At 38.1% G+C, this 15,371-nt stretch overlaps 1 pseudogene; it reads right to left on the minus strand.

Moving 5' to 3' along the window:
- Nucleotides 1–14,302, minus strand: part of LOC137010535 (voltage-dependent T-type calcium channel subunit alpha-1I-like) — a 68,082-nt pseudogene extending 53,780 nt beyond the window's left edge.
- Nucleotides 14,303–15,371: the final 1,069 nt, after the last annotated feature.

Here is a 15,371-nt window from a genome sequence, read left to right on the forward strand (position 1 = left end):
ACAAAAACTTGAATTGAATTATGACTCTGTTCTCTGTTTCGACTTCATGTTAATCATAATTGATTAACTTTGCAACATCGACGCAGTTATTGAACTGAACTGAATCAACACTGAACTGACTCTGTAGAGATGCTTCGAATTGCTTCATAACTTTGCAACATCTGAACTGAACTGAATCAATCACACTGAACCGAATAATGACACTGTTGTGTTTTGAGCTGCTTACAACTGGAATTGAATTTGTCTCATTTTTGATGAAGTTATTTATTACTGTGAAAAAATAAAGTGCTGTAGAAATTAGAGAATTATCTGTGTGATTAAATCAAGTGACATCAGCAGAGTTTAATGATCAGCTAATTAACCTGAAGCTCTGATGACGAGTCTCCAGAATCATCTGAGTGAATATTAGACCTGAAGCGTGTTTAACAGGCTGAAATCTCTGGAGATGAGCGATTAGACACGGTTCCTCAGACTGACCTGCAGGATCTGGCAGCGATCGGAGGAGCAGTCGATGTTCTCGCAGGGCTGGTACATTCCCAGCGTCACACAGTTCAGCAGGATCACCATCATACTGACCCGCTCGAACCACGTACACGAGTTAAGGAGCTACACAACTACTGTTCAACATCACAGCGCAGACGGACAGAAGACATCTCAATGAAGCTTCAGTGAAACACAATGAACAGAGATATGGTAATCATCATATCAGAATGATTTCTGAAGGATCATGTGACACTGAAGACTGGAGTAATGATGCTGAAAATTCAGCTTTGATCACAGGAATAAATTACACTTTACTATATATTCACATAGAAAACAGCTGATTTACATTTAATAACATTTTCATATTTTTACTGTATTTTTGATCAAATAAAAGCAGCCTTGATGAGCAGAGGAGACTCTTTCAGAAGCATTACTGACCCCAAACTTTTAAATGGAAGAGTATACCGTTTATAAAGTGGTACCACTGCTGTGGTTTACTATTTAAACTGACTGAGTTGATCCTGAATTAATTTCTGGAGCTCGACAGAGTCGGCTCATATGCTGGAAAAGAGCAGCGTGAACATTCTGCCGAACGTCTCCTTCAGCGTTTCACAGAAGAAAGAACATCACACAGGTTTGAAAACACGTGAGGGCGAGTCAGTGATGACAGAATGATCATGTTTATCTGATCTGAACAATATTATGATCAAATGATGAAACTGATGTCAGTTAATGTACCTACTAAAGGCACAGGTGGGCAGTGCAGCTCCTCTGTTGCTATAGTAACACACACTCACCTCAATCATCGGCCGCAGGTCAAACACACCAACAAACTCAATTACTCATTTTTGAAGAATGAGATTTGATTCTTTTACTGCAAGACATTATATGGAAAAATGGATAGATAGATAGATAGATAGATAGATAGATAGATAGATAGATAGATAGATAGATAGATAGATAGATAGATAGATAGATAGATAGATAGATAGATAGATAGATAGATAGATAGATAGATAGATAGATAGATAGATAGATAGATAGATAGTACAGGTAATTATAGATAATTGCAGTAGCCTACACTAAAACAATTGTTTTGCATTGCAAATTTTCTGAAATTTTAACTATGCAAATGAGGCAGTATTTAATTTAATATGCACTGATTTGCATACATTTCCAGAGCAAAAATCTGAGCATTCAAAATTCTTTTTTGATTTTTGTTGAAATATTAAAGGTTTTTCCGAGAGTAAAATGTTCTATACATCAGGCAAATGTCTGGAGAAAAATTATATATAATAATAAAAATAATAATAATAAAAATAATAATAACAATTAGAAAATAAAAAAATAAATAAAAAATAAACAATGAGTTAAAAAAAATAATAAATTAGATTTAAATAAATAAATAAAAATATTAATCTATTAAATAAATTAAATTTAAAATATATAAATAAATACAAATAAAAAAATAATAAATTTAAATGTATTACTATAGTAAGTAAAAAAAAATGTATGATAATTTTACTTAATAGTAACTAATTTTAGATATTTAATTCAAATTTTTCAGTCGACACACACTAAAAACAACCCAAGTTGGGTTGAAAATGGACAAACCCAGCAGTTGGGTTAAATATTTGATCAACCTGCTGGGTAGTTTTATTTAACTCAGCTATTGTTTATAAATGACTATATGTCTGGCTTAAAATGAACCCAAAGTATGTTGAAACTGAAGCAACAATACTAGACAAAACTAGAGGCAACAATAATAATCAAAAGATGAACATTTATTTAAACAATAAAATAAAATAAAATAATAAATGTCAATTTCCACTCTATTTAAGTTCATAAGCAAGAAATAGTTGAGTTAAATAAAACTAACCAGCAGGATGGGCAAACATTTAACCCAACCACTGGGTTTGTCCATTTTCAACCCAACTTGGGTTGTTTTTAACCCAGCATCTTTTAGACTGCAAATTGGGCGTCTATACAAGATATATGACTTTTAAATGCTAGGATGGGAAACTCACGCGAGGATGATCGTATTTGCGACAGTCTCCATCTGAGAGCTCAAACCGTTCCACAGTCACTTAAACTAATGCTGACGGTAAACAGTTAAAGCTCCCATCAGCTTCACAGACACAGGCTCATTATAGTGAACACTGAGGCATGAGGACACACACACACACACACACACACACACACACACACACACACACACACACACACACACACACACACACACACACACACACACACACACACACACACACACACACACACACACACACACACACACACACACACACACACACACACACCTCTCCAGGAAGACACATTAAACAGACTCTCATCATGGCTGTATGAAACATTCAGCAGTGTTTCTGTCCCATCATGAGCGCTGAGGATGAATCCAGCGTCATTAAGCACTGATCTGTGGTCAGTTCACTAGCCTGTTTGTGAGATGGATCTGCATCTGCAGGGTGTTTTTATGCAGGTCCAACAGAACTGCAAGCAGCACCGTCTGAATCACCAGAGTAACGAAGGCCTTTCTTGAGACGGAGTGTGAGAGGAAGATGGGAGCATTTGAGCCGGAGACACACTGCAGTTAGACAGGAGGATAAACCACACACCGGTGTACAATGCTGGAAATGTGTAAGCTAAACTATAGCTGCTGATCAGTGATGAGGAACTTTTATTCAATACCTACACTCTTAGAAGAAAAGCTTCGATACATTGTTTAAAGGGTGCCATGAGATCGTTTAATGGATTTAGTTTTAATTCATTAATTTTGACTTAAGGATTAGTTCACTTCAGAATTTTAGGCCTGATTTCACAGACAGGGCTTAGATTAAGCCAGGATTAGGCCTTTTAATTATGGCATTTAAATAGCTTTTATAAACATGCCCTAGAAAAAAAATTACTGGTGTGCATCTTGAGACAAAACAATGACTCTGACATATTTTCAGTGCAAGTTGCTTTCACCTAAAACAGCTCAAACATGCATTTTAGTCAAGGACTAGTTTAAGTCTTGTCTGTGAAACCGGGGGTTATTGTTTCCACGGTGACACTCTCTGATCTCCACAGCAACAGCAGAGCTTTTAAATCAAGTTAATTGAGAGTCCAGAAGTTGATGGCAGCAGAACATCAGCAGACGAAACAAAACAAACTCTAGTGATGCTGGAAACGGACTAAACCAAAGTATAGATCACATATGTGCAAATGACAGCAACAAAGAGAGCGACGAGACGGGGACAGCTGTGATGTGTCACGTTAAACGAAAGAAAAGAAATTCTGGACTGACGAGGACACTGATGCTTCACAAGCACTCAAGGAAACTTAAATGAATGTACAAATGAGTCTCATGCACTCCTGTGCAACTGTCAGAGATACAAAAGGGAATAATGCGTTTATTAAAAAAGATAAAGTTGGTCGTTCAACCAACTAAAGAGGACTGAAAATCGAAAGTGCTTTGAGAAAAGGTGCAGTACTCTAGAGGAATAAACTTGAACTTTATCAGTAGTTATTACTGTCTGATGAATGCTATTAAAATACAATGTCAAATTACTAACAATGAACAGCAGTATTTACAGTAAAAGAAAATGTCTGGGAATATCTGAACAGATTTAGACATGTTCAGTTTGAATCATAAAGTCTGGACGGGAATCAGCACTTTTGAATCTTAGATTCAGAAACTTCTTCATGGTTATATGAATAACAGTTCCCTTTCGAAAGGGAACTCGCACTGTGTCCTACGACACTAATGGCACACTAACGGTGTGAGTATAAATAGGCCACTTGTAGTACACGTCATTCTCTTTCTTGTCTTCAGGATCTGTTTATTTTTGTACATGCAGACATGCCGATCACTCAGCCGAGCGTTTCAGGAAGTACGTGCCTCCATATCAGAGAAGACACTTGAGGACACACAAACTGTGTGTTATGTGTTTGGGTAAGCAGCACTTGTGTTCAGCTCTCCAAGGAACCTAATGCATGCATCGTGAGGCGCGCTTTGTGATGCATACGCGAGACTGACTGAAGGAGACAAGTACCTGACAGGGAGCGGACTTCACCCTAGTTGCGAACCCTTCCTAGTTGTAGGCAACTTTGTGAGTTTTGGAGTCTGGAGAGCCCATTTTTCCTCGGGTTTGGACCCTCCCCCTGAGTCAGGTCTTGAAGCAGGGTCCTCCAGTCCCTGGGATGAGTTCTTTCAATCTCGGGAACTCAAAAGGAGGTGGGTCTTTCACCCCATTTTACAAACCCTTCGGTTTGGCACCTTCGGGAGTGTCTGGGCTTTTGTGATCCATCGAAGACATTTGTTTCTGAGTGGTCGCAGCTAGCACTTAGCTGACTCTCCTAAATGGCAATGTTTTTGTGTGTGAGTATAAGTGGAACCCTTAAGAGTAGGATTCCCAACTCCCTATGAGAGGACTCAGTTTGTTGCTGGAGTCTCAGTTGAGCATTTATAATGGCGCAGATAGCATTCTTGCCTTATACTTTCCTGTGGTCTGCCGACCAAGGGCTCCAACAGGATGTGGTCTGTTCAACTTGGGCGAACCCCTCCTGTTGTATTGTAAAATGATATACTTTTTAACCACAAATGCTTGTCTTGCACTGCTCTGTGATGTGCCATGCATCACGTAATCATGTTGGAAAGGTCACGCTTGACGTAGGCAGAAGTACTGATCAAAGTGAATGTGCAAAGACTAAGTCAAACGGCCTTTACAAAGAAAAAGGGGGGTAAGACAATGATGTTGGATGATTTTAAAGTTGAAGGAGAAAACCTCTTAATTTAAAATGACCTTTCCAACATGATTACGTAATGCATGGCGCATCGCAATCCAGTGTCTACAAAGCGAACGTGCAGTTAAAGTTGGAGGAGAAAGCTGGAGCCTAGAATCATATTACAGCTTTTACAACGGTTGCAGCTAACCTTAGCTGGTAGCTCCTACTGATCATTTAGGATGAGCATGGAGAAGAACCTTCCTGGTTATGGGCAAGGTCTTCCACTGCCTGTAATGAGCTCGCTCTGACTTCAGCATCATTCCACGTTAGACCGTGACATCGAGTGGTACGGTTCTCTGTGAGCCTCCTTGATGGAACTGTCTTTAAGGTGGAGCATTGTTAGGCCTCCTCTCGCTCTAATAGTAAAAAATCAAACTCGCTTGAATAGTAGCATACAGTGTTGTTAGGCTTCCTCTCACTTAAGAGAGTCATCTTGCTGAGACCTCCATTCCTAGAGCTCAGTTAGGGTGGCTACACCGGCTCTCATGGCTCTCTATGAGCCTCCTTGGCAGAACCACACTTAGGGAAATGTCACTGGCATGTTGTGACATGTTTCAGATACCAGCAGAAGGGGAAAGAGACACTGCATCCTAGGGGAGGCATTCCCAATTAGCATCCTAGGATGCAGTGTCTTGTTCCCCTTATCAGGGAACCATGGTTACATTTGTAACCCGAGATGTTTTCTGAATAAAATAAGGTTAAAATCTTAAACTACATTGTATAACAAAACAAAGATTGTTATTTAAACTGTAAGAGACTGAAAATACACAACACAAAAAACGTCCAATAAACTAAATAGTACTGAAAACAGAAATCTTCCTAATCTTCTTAATTCTTAGCATTAGTAAAAAACCCTCTGACAGCAGCATCATGTGATTCTGACTCCAACACAAACACAGTCATACACTCATCGTCTTGACCACTAGTGAGGAACCTTATGATGTGACCTTTACCAGTGGATGAAGGACTGGAGCGATATGATGATTGACAGTGTCATTACTCAAACACTCTCTGAAAATGAACAATGCCGTGAGACGCGAGCTGAGATCGACCCATGAGGAACATGAAGGTTCAGCGCCTCCACAGAAAACACCCAGAGGAATGAAAAACAGAAATCTGAAGCCGGGACTGCTGTTCTATTTTCACTGTATTACTGTAAACAGAACTGATGGACAAGACAAGTGTATCAGAACCAAAAGATTTAAAGCTTCAAACTGCTGTAGATTTTGCTCTTGTTTGGACATCAGCATTTTTTCTAATAGTTGCACTCGTCTTTTCTTATGTGCCGTATATCCGAGTGAAACGCTTCTGGAACTAGAACAAATGTAGGGCGGGGCTTGATTTTGATTGGATGGTTGTGGTTTGCTATTGGTGGATCTCATGTGAGTGACAGATTGCCCCGCCCTCATCATCAGAGAAGAGAAGAGATGCTGCAAGAGGAAGATATTCTGATTCAAGATTACCAGAACATGAAGTTAAAACAATAATGATGTGCACCGATAAATAATTTCTGCACCGGCTCCCTGACGCTCGGCAGTTAAATGGGCTTTTCTCTCCCGCTGCCGACGGCAACAGAACCCCGCGAGCATTCCTCAGCACAGAACCCGTCCTGTTGCTGTGGCAACAGAAAAAAAGAGCAAGAGACGAGGGTGTCGCGGTCCTCGGAGAGACTGTTTGAGATGCAGAAAGAACACAAATGAAATAAAACTAATGTGTGTGACGGAGGGAAACTCCCATCACACCTCGACACTGACACACTTCAAACCGAACTGAGCGTCGTCTGTGATCCTGCGGTGGAAGATCTGAAAGGTGCTACACAAATAACATGTGGCATTTTTATTCAAATTAACACTATAATACTGCTGTCTTTTTACTGCAAGCTTTTTAAGCAATTAATACTTTTATTCATCAAGGACACATTAAATAGATCAAAAGTGACAGTAAAGACATTTCTAATGTTACGAAAGATTCTATTTCAAATAAATGCTGTTCTTTTGAACTTTCTATTCATCAAAGAATCCTGAAGAATAAAATGTATCACAAAAAATGGTAATAATATTAATAAACCTAAACTCACTAAACCAACTTTTTAACAGTAGTGGTTATAATTTAAATTATGCATTTAATAATATATACTAAATTAACAATTTGCAAGGAAATTCAATTCTGAATCACATTAGTTATGGTTCATTAAACCACATCAGCATCATTTGACCATTTTAAATCACCTTCTCTGGTAGTGAGGTTAGAAGAGTTTAAAAGGTGCTGTAAAATAAAAACTAGATAAAAAAGTTTGTCGAAACAAATTTTAAGTTAGCTAAAGTTGGCAAATTTTACGTTTGAAAAGCTTGAAGTTTGAAATAGTTTAAGTTTTAGTTTAGTAGTTTTATAAGCCAGATAGATGGCTGATTTTACAAGATTAACAAATGAATCATTTGGACATTTAATGACTGTTGAAAAGATATCCCTCTGACACGTCCCTTCATGGTTGAAAAATAGTTCCAAAATGAAATTTGAACGGATGTCTTTTATGTTATCTTATTAATTAAGTAAGTATCATATATTGAACTACACGTAGCTAAAAGTCAAAGTAACAATTATACATGCAATCCCAGAGAACTGTAGACATGTACAAACGTATCTGAATGCATTTTTAGGAAATGTTCTGTGTTACATATTTTTACAGATTTATGCCATCCTACCGCAACTTTTTTGGGCCAGGGACACGACGTTGCCATTGGACCAATGTTTGCTGGGATGATTTAGCACATTGCTATTAGATAGATAGATAGATAGATGGATAGATGGATAGATGGATAGATGGATAGATGGATGGATAGATGGATAGATGGATGGATAGATGGATAGATAGATAGATAGATAGATAGATAGATAGATAGATAGATAGATAGATAGATAGATAGATAGATAGATAGATAGATAGATAGATAGATAGATAGATAGATAGATAGATAGATAGATAGATCTAGGAGGAGATACAGTCAGACATTTTAGAGTCAGAAAAAGAAGAAAAAGAAGAAGTTAAGTAGCATTTCAGCTTTCTCAAGCCAATTTAAGGACTAATTTTGCATTTTTAATCCAACTGTATGTCTTTACTTTTAGCAGTAAGATCATATAATGAAGGACGAAAAAGACATGACATCAACTGTGATATTAACGAATCAAACGAAGACTGTAATCCAGATCACACAGTACATGAATCTAGATCACACACTACATCTGACAGTTTATCGGTGTGATATCATACTGTACTCTCATTCAATAAACAATATGTAGTTTGTTTTCCATATGCACACTGAAGTTTCTCTTTTGAATTTCCACCTGTTTGATCAATGATCACATGTTACTTCATAGTGTGGCAGAATGTACACTGCTAAAGTGTGTGTGTTGTGGGTTAATTGCATTATAAACAGTCCCAGTAAAGGGATTTGTATTGCTAATTAGTGTTTTTGCGGTGTTATCTGTCAGCTCTTTGAATGTCAGCGCCGGCGTTCGTTCTGACGCTCAGATCTCTCTCATCTCTCTCTGTTTCTGTGCAGGTGAGTCGTTTCCCTTTGATTTCTGCTGCTGTCTGTTGGGCGTCTCAGTGAAACGGATGAATCCAGCCCTTAATCTTTCACATTTAAACACAGAAACACACTCCACGAGCCTCTCTGACAGCAGGCGAGCGACGGGACGCCGTTAAAACTGACGAATAACAGCATTAAAGTCAAAGTAAGCAGTGTGAGAGAGACCCAAAGGCCAAAACTGAGACTTAAACATGAGGAATACAGAACAACTTCTACTTTACTTTCCAAATTATTACTGTTTTGATTTATGATGCTTGAAATGATCCCTTTAAAAACACAAATATTCACTGAATGTGTTCTAATGTAACAATTTTTCTAGAAAAATTACCTTCTTCAGTGATGTAGAATAACACAATGAAAATCCTGAAACACTGTTAACAACTTCAGATTAAACATTTAAAGAACTAACCTACACACACACTGATTAAAGTTGAGTCACTGCTGTGTGTGTGTGTGTTTGTGTGTGTGTGTGTGTGTGTGTGTGTGTGTGTGTGTGTGTGTGTGTGTGTGTGTGTGTGTGTGTGTGTGTGTGTGTGTGTGTGTGTGTGTGTGTGTGTGTGTGTGTGTGTGTGTGTGTGTGTGTGTGTGTGTGTGTGTGTGTGTGTGTGTGTGTGTGTGTGTGCGTGTGTTTGCGTGTGTGTGTGTGGTCTCTCAATCTCCATGGCAATAACAGCTGCTATGGGTCATAATTGAAAGCAACGAGAAAAAATAGAACAAAGAAATTGGAAAAGAAAATAAAGCGAAGCGAGTCGAGAGAACATGAGGATGATAATGATGGATGAGCCACAGATGGAGGAGTTCAAACATACAGGAGTCCAAACAGGGCATGAAGCTAAAGTGTGTCATTTCTGCATCACATGGATTTAAAGAGGATCTATTCTGCTTTTGTCCATCTTCATCTTTCTTTATTGTTGCTGTTTGAGCATGAAAAAGCTCTGCAAAGTTCCAGTTCTTCTCGATATCAGTGTCAGTGTTTCTGAAACGCCTCCATCTCGAGTTTTCTTGACAATTTAAATAATTAATACGCAGAATAAAGGGGCGGGGCCTGCTTGAGTTAGTTAGTAGCGTGTTGAAACTGTCTGAACATTAAAGTGACACAGACTATCTGAAGATCTTCCAGAGCAGATCAGGCCGTTCTCTGATAAACCCAATAAATCCCTGGAGCTCTGATGAGATGAACAGGAACACCCTTAGAGACGTGTCTGGATCCATCACGGAGATCTCAGAGGCTCAACATTATCAAGTGTATTTCACAATATCAGTATTATTCTGTGAGCAAAACACGTTTCCACAATGATGGAGGTGTTGCTATGCATTTTCGAGGGTGTTCTGAGTGCTGAGGTTAACCCGAACATCGACTGGATATTAAACTGCAAATGATTCATCGCCGTCTCTGTGTGTGTGTGTGTGTGTGTGTGTGTGATGACAGACATTCAGCGCTGATGATCAGTGGATAATGATGACTCTTCACTGGTCTTTTGTTCATGTGGAAGACAGAAAGAGACTCTGATTTGAATATTCTCCATAAACATGAGAAAAAGACTCACTGAAGCACAAACACTGATCCACTGAGTGCTTGTTTGTTTGTTGTGTGTGTTTCAGTGGTGAAGCTGAAGTCAGATGTTAATTACTTCTCATCTCGTGAACACAGAGACGCTGTTAACATGACATTTACCAACCCAACACACACTGATCACCTTCACCTCTGAGAACGACAACAAACATTAGGTGAATATCACACAATATCTAGATGATCACATCAGACCTCAATAAACCTCCAGCCACACACACAAAACTAACCATAAAACACCGGCTCCAAATGACACAAGTACTTTCAACATGTTCTCCAACCAATACGCCTATATAGGTCGTTTGTCACTTCCCTGAAATACGACCCATAGGAGCGTTTGCTAAAGTTGCGCCCCTATCGACAACAGGACACTTTCATTTTAATGCATTGTTCCCTTTTATCTGCGTCATATTTCAGGTTTCTTGTAGCTCAAATGGCAGAGCATTGCAATATATAACAATATGCAATCATGTGATCATGCGATCATGTGATCATGCGATCGTGGGTTCGATCCCAGGCAATGCTTGTGCTCATAAAGTGTAAATGCACTATAAATCACTAAGGGTAGGTTTAGGGCTGGAGTAGTTGTTAATAAAAAAAAGATTTTTGCTAAATGGAAACAGGACAAATGGTGTAAAAGTCCACACATTGCTAGAGGGCGCATGACTTTAAAATGTAAATATAGGTCGTTATAAAGGTGCTCGTGAATATCTGATCATACAATAAAACTAGCTTCATGCAATCTTTTTTATCAACGCTTGAATGCGTCTAAGTTTCATAAATCATGTTTTTTTCAAAGTCTTCGTCCGGATAGGATTCAGAGCGATGATCAAAACACAGATGGAGCAGATCAAAGTCCATCAACATCTCAAAGCTTCACAGTCGTTTCCTCTTTACGGTTCAACATTTCATTCAGTAACAGTTTTGATTTTATATGCTGTTTAATGTTTGATGATCGTGTTATTTATGTGCGTCAGCAATCGCTTGTTTCTGCTTCTTCTTCGCCTGTGTTTTGATCAGGAGATTGTGTACTCTTTCAGAAGATGCGTAATAGCGCCCTCTACTGTATAACAGTGAAAACATGCATTGCAGGAAAAATTCACCAATGGAGGAGACTGTCACAACATTGTTCAAATAAATTCTTCCACATGGCTGATCATCATCATCAGTTTCCAAACTAGACTAACCTGAGCATCAGCTGACGCACCTGATTCCAGCAAATACAGACACTTGAATCACGCAAAGAGAGAGACTCAGTGATCATAAGAATCATTCACACACACACACACACACACACCGTCTGACAGCCGGACAAACACCTGAGCACCTCTTCAGAGCCATTCTGATCTTCATGAAAGACGCCTGACATTTAGACTCATTATTCACTGCTGGAGCTGAAGAAACGAGAGAGGACAGAAGAGAAGAGGACGAGAGACACTGACACACTGAGAGAGAGAGAGAGGGTATGATGTCATCTCTGCACACAAACACTGATGTCTGAAGAGGTCAAGCATCAGAGAGACTCTCTGAATTCACACTAGACTGAAGAACATCCAGTACGTTCACATCATCCATGTGTCAATCACAGTGATCAGGTCATTGATCTTGTTTGACTGATGCCTGCCTGAAGAACAGCAGGAGATGATCGATGCAGGTCTACAGCGTCAGACTCCTGCTGTTGAGCACATCTTGGTGACGCACACAGTACAGCGGGTTCCTACTCACACATCCGTCTACATCACTGGAGGAAGACTGAGACCTACACACCGCTGATGCTTCAGACAATCAACACGACAACTCTAGAATGAAACAAAACCAAGCAACACACTCGTATTACTTAAGCTGATTACTTCTTCTGTCAAACAAGCACAGCAAATCACAATTTTTAGATGAAAAATCATGATCTGAATTCTTCCTAAATCATGCATCCCTAGTTTCAGATGTTTTTTCACACTCAGTAGCATGTTAGATATTCCTCATCACGAGCCTGTGCCGTATGAGTTATCCATGTCTGATCTCAGATAAACAAACATGGCCTAAGCATCACATAAAAACCACTCTATCACTTCAGATGTCAGTCAGACTGTGTAAGTGGGCGGTTCCTGGCCAGAATAAACCAATTATATGCCAACTGAACGCTGACATTTCAGAAGAGTTCTGCTCCATCACATTTGAGCTGAAATAACAGGCATTATAAGTAAGAGAATCTTTAAGAGGGAAAATATCCAGCAGTAATGTCTCTCTCACACACTGTAATTATATTCTCAGAGCAAAAACACTAAAGCGTACGGCTCCGCCGCTGATTTATCATTATATTGTGTCATTATATTTTCATCACAGAAAACGGTTCATTATTATTCACAGTTGAGCTGAAAGTCACCCTGGGAATGAGAAGATGTTCGCCGCTGAAGCAGAGCGTGTCCTTTGCAGACGCCATGTGACATGCTTAAACCGCATGTTTCGAATCATGTGACGCAGATCCAATGATATGAGTTTAATATGCAGGTGTGTGGCGAGGTTTGACTGTGGGCGGGGCTAGCTAACACAACGCTGCACTAATTAGGGCCTGATGAAATCCATTGTTTATCCCAGATTCCATTTTTTCTGTAATGTTTAAATTAAAAAGCATGTCTAATGAACTGAAATCATGAAACTTAGAATAGAATTGAACACCAATTTATTTAATTTAACAAAAAAAATAATAATAATAATTTTTAGGGCCCTATGAAATCCATTTTATGTTATCCCAAATTCCTTTTTTTTTTTCTTTTTTTCTTTTTTTTTTTCCATTTCAGTTTTTTCTGGAATGTTTTAATGGTTGAATTAAATTGTAATTAAAAGCATGTCTAATTAATTGAACTTATGAAATATATCGAATTTATCATCAATTTATGAATTTTTTTTTACAAAATGTATATTTTTAGGGCCCTATGAAATCCATTTTATTTTCCCCAAATTTAGTGTTTTCCATTTGAATTTTTCTGGACTTATTGGTTTAATTAAATTTTAATAATCAAAAAGCAGGTTTAATCAATTGAATTCCTAAAACTTTAACAACTTAATTTATTAAGGTTTTTACTGTAATAAAGCCCTACGGAATGTTTTATTTTTTATTTTTTATTTTGTCAGTTTGAATTTTTTATTTTTTATAAATTTTTTATTAATGTTATTAATTTATTTTTTAATTAAATTTCATTAATTTTAATTTATGATGTAATACATATATATAATACACCGTCTCTGCCATTATTTTTCCCCGAATTCTGTTTTATTTTATCCCAGATTAAATATTTTCTGTTTTAATTCTTCTGGATTCTGTTTTTTTTTTTTTTTTTTTTTTTTTTATTAAAATCTTTGTGGAATGTTTTAATGGTTAAATTAATTAATTAAAAAGCATGTCTAATCATGAAATCCTGAAACTTGTAAAATGCAAAAACAATTTATTAAAGGTTTAAAAATATTTTTTTTGGGGGGCCCTTTGAAATCCATTTCATTTTATCCCAAATTCTTTTTGTTTTCTGTTTAATTTTTATTGATTTAGTTTTTTTTTTTCCATTTCAGTTTTTCTAATTTATTCTTTTGTTGATTTTATTTTTTCTGGGTTTAAGATGTAATACAAAATTCTTATCACTTTGAGAAGTATTACTGCACAACAGTAATATATTTCTGTCACAATTTCTTTAAGTTAAACCGAACTTTTATTTTGACAGGTTGTCAAACACCTTTGAGTAACTGTGTGTATATCAGGTCTTGTGACTTACAAAATTAAAAATCACACACAAAATCTTTATCACATCGTTCCCGGTTAGCACAGCGTTCAAGTTAAACGCGCAGACGTTAAAGGATATGGGCTGGACACCATCCGGATGCACCAGTTGCGAGGACACGTGGTTTGTTTGAGGCAGAAGAAGACGATGGGCGCCAACTCTGGGTACGGGACGACCAGAACGCTCGACTCACTGCTGATATCATCAGCCACTTCCTGCTCCGCCGGCCCCGCCTTCTCCTGCTCAACAGGCTCCGCATCTTCATCAACAAGCCCATCCCAGCCAGGAGAGGCATGCAGGTCCACATGTGGCTCCGCCCCCACCGCAGCAGGCCCCTCCTCCTCTGATGTCATGGCTTTGGACACGCCTGCAACGAAAGAGAGCATTAAATAGGAACACAAGCTCTTAATAACAGAGTTTTCCTGAAGTCCTTGGAAGAGTCAATCCTGCACACATTTATCTATTAATACAGATGAATAAATGAGTTTGTCGAGCGTTTGGTAAAGCTGGACTGCTGGTGAAAGCTAAATAAACGGGTTGGTTATAAATACTCCTGTAGCTGCACATAAAGAGCTGCTTTAAATAACGCTGAAGGTCTAAAGAAACATTCTGTTCTTCATATTTCAGTGTTGACTGAATAAAGAGATAATTCAGTCAGAAATGTTCATTTATTCACCCTCATGTCATTTGAACTCAAAAGAAAATGTTTTGAAGACTTAAATTTCAGTCAATGGGGTCCAGTATCGTTGTTGATGCTCTTCAAAATATCTCCTGTTCTGTTTGGTGAGTAAATGATGACAGAACGATCATTTCTAGGTGAACGATCCCTTTAGTGTGAAGAATATTCCACGTGTGTCAGTTCTGGAGAAAGACAACTTTCAGCAGAGATAGAAAGAAAATGATTTAAATCATGTGTTAACCAACCAGTTAACTATCAGAGTTGTGGTGTTCATGTGTCTCAAACAGTTGTGCTTCAATTCCCACAGAACACATGACTGGGAACATGTACACCGTGAATGAAATGCCACTTTTGATAAATGTGTCTGTCACATGAACAAATGTGAAGGTGTTTACTCACAAAGATCGTTTTCACTCACATTAGCACACTGATGAGTGTTTATTTTGGATCTGTCAGTGTAATGATCCCTGTTATGTTCCCCATCACGATCTGTTTAACCT

This window comes from Chanodichthys erythropterus, chromosome 21, assembly GCF_024489055.1.
Source record: "Chanodichthys erythropterus isolate Z2021 chromosome 21, ASM2448905v1, whole genome shotgun sequence".
NCBI lineage: Eukaryota > Metazoa > Chordata > Actinopteri > Cypriniformes > Xenocyprididae > Chanodichthys > Chanodichthys erythropterus.